Source organism: Homarus americanus, unplaced genomic scaffold, assembly GCF_018991925.1.
Source record: "Homarus americanus isolate GMGI-L3 unplaced genomic scaffold, GMGI_Hamer_2.0 scaffold40253, whole genome shotgun sequence".
NCBI lineage: Eukaryota > Metazoa > Arthropoda > Malacostraca > Decapoda > Nephropidae > Homarus > Homarus americanus.
This window is the reverse complement of record NW_024750502.1, coordinates 10001-12500: the sequence shown is the minus strand read 5'-3', so window position 1 is coordinate 12500 and position 2500 is coordinate 10001. Positions and strand designations below refer to the sequence as shown.

The window sequence follows — 2500 nt, the reverse complement described above, 5'->3', positions numbered from 1 at the left end:
GGACTTGGCGCACCCACATCAACTGACAAACAAAAGCGAGAGCTGTCGCCTCGCAACAACTGGAGGCGGCGCTCTTTTGCCTGCTGTCCACAGAGACACGAATGGCCGTCAGCCGCTCATGGCTGATGCTGCACATGTTCTAAGAGGCACTCCATCCCACGAAGAGGAAACGAAACCGGGTCGGATATCTTTTAAGTAAGCCCCGCCGGAATTTCGTCTATCACCTCGAAAAGAGTGCTTGGCATGCATTGCAGTGGAACCTAAATTGATGAGTGCGCCTGGGCCCGCAGTCTACCATGTAGTGGTGCAGGCAGAGAGATGAGAATGCTTGGGTGACGCCGTGCTCTTCCTCACGCGCTCCTCCACCCTCTCCCACGGTCAGACGCGGTGTGGGCGTTCTCTTCGAGAGTTCGCCACGAGTCCACGTCTATCTCATGACTGGGAGGGAGGCAGGGGGAGTTCTCTCTAAACGCGTTAAAGACGGTGTTGCGCCTCATAACGGCGCTCGCCGGGATAGAGCACTAGTTCTGCAGCCGGAAAGGCCGCTCACGCCAATTAATACTGCGACTCTCGCTCTCTTTCTCCGGATAAACAAGTGCCACTGCTGTGGCATGCGGGAACGGGGAAAGAGGTCAAAGTTTAAGCGGCAAAGGTGCGGCTGAGTAAGGGCGGAACACGAGCGTATATGCATTAAAACTGTGTGTGTATATGACTCTGCGAGAGATGTTCTGCTGGAACACTTTTCCTATTGGCTATTTACCACTCAATGAGAAGGAACGGAGTCAGGGGTGGGAGTGCCGGCGCCATGGCCGCTGGTACCCCCGCGACAAGCCCCTCAAACCTTCCTGCCTGGTAATGTCGGTGGTGAAGAAAGTCGGTGGCAGAGCGTCTTCCGCTTCGTGGTTGGGGAACTTGTTCCCCCTAAGGATGATGAGACCACGATCGACCTCGTAGTAGGAGAGAGCTACCCGCCAAATTTAAGCATATTAATTAGTGGAGGAAAAGAAACCAACAGGGATTCCCTTAGTAAGGGCGACTGAACCGGGAAAAGCCCAGCGCATAACCTCGATGTCTTCGGGCACGAGGGGTGTTGCGTTTCAGAGGGTCCAGAGGCCCGTATGGTGGCGCCCGTGAGGGTACAGATGGGACGGTCGGAAAGGGCCTCTCTGTAGAGTCGGGTTGCTTGAAAGTGCAGCCCAAAGCAGGTGGTAAACTCCATCTAAGGCTAAATATGACCACGAGACCGATAGCGAACAAGTACCGTGAGGGAAAGTTGAAAAGAACATTGAAGAGCGGTTCAAGAGTACGTGAAACCGTTAAGAGCCAAACGGGTGGAAACTCGAAGGTCGAACTGAGGGGGTTCAGCTCGTCGGCTGTCGGCTGGGTGGGGTGTTGTAATTGAGCGACACAAAAATGTTTGGGCGTGCCCCCACTCACGCTGGCGTCGGCGGGCGTATTTCGCCTCGTAGTAGGTCACCGCGACCCGTTGCCGGGGACGTCGAAGGCCCAGTCGGAATGGTACCTCGCCGCCGACTCTCTCTCAGCTCGTCTGGGGGGGAGACCCGCGCGACGGGGGGAACCACCGGTGTCCTGGCTGCCCTGAGACGGTCGTCGAGAAGAGCTTGCCGCCGCTTCGGCGGCGGTTTTGCTCTCGCGGTGTGCAAAAGGTCGGTGATCCACCCGACCCGTCTTGAAACACGGACCAAGGAGTCTAACATGTGTGCAAGTCAATGGGCTCACTAAACACAAAGGCGAAATGAAAGTGACGGGCGCCCGGGGCAGCTGTAACAGGCTCTCCGGTGCGTCTTGGGCCGATCCCTGACCGGCTGCCTGCGGCCTCGCCCACGCCGCGACAAGCGGGGTGAGATACTTTCCCCCGTCTCTGGACGTTGCGTGTGGTGGAGGTCGTCAGGGCGATGGCCGAAGTTTAATTTCCCCTCATGGGAGGGAGGGGCGCAGGCCCGGGACTTGCCAAGACGCCGCGGTGCTGTCCGTCCCCGGAAGCGGGCCGTCGGTAAACGGCGGAGGCGCACCGGGGCGGGCAGTCGGCAAGTACCATGAGCATATATGTTGGGACCCGAAAGATGGTGAACTATGCCTGGCCAGGATGAAGCCAGAGGAAACTCTGGTGGAGGTCCGTAGCGATTCTGACGTGCAAATCGATCGTCGGAGCTGGGTATAGGGGCGAAAGACTAATCGAATCATCTAGTAGCTGGTTCCCTCCGAAGTTTCCCTCAGGATAGCTGGAACTCGCAGGGTGAATTTCATCCGGTAAAGCGAATGATTAGAGGTCTTGGGACGAAACGTCCTCAACCTATTCTCAAACTTTAAATGGGTGAGATGCCGAGCTTGCTTGTAGGGATGAAGCTCCGGCGACTAATCTGAGTATCTAGTGGGCCACTTTTGGTAAGCAGAACTGGCGCTGTGGGATGAACCAAACGTCGAGTTAAGGGGCCTAAATGAATGCTCATTCAGATCCCATTGAAAGGCGTTGGTTGCT

The 2500-nt window shown here is 56.6% G+C and overlaps 1 non-coding gene across 1 annotated transcript in view; it reads left to right on the top strand.

Annotated features, from left to right (window-relative positions):
* Positions 1-943: 943 nt before the first annotated feature.
* Positions 944-2500, top strand: part of LOC121854086 — a 4247-nt gene continuing 2690 nt past the window's right edge. Inside the window, exon 1 of the ribosomal RNA XR_006086475.1 lies at positions 944-2500. This exon is cut by the window's right edge and continues 2690 nt beyond it. This is a non-coding gene — a ribosomal RNA (large subunit ribosomal RNA).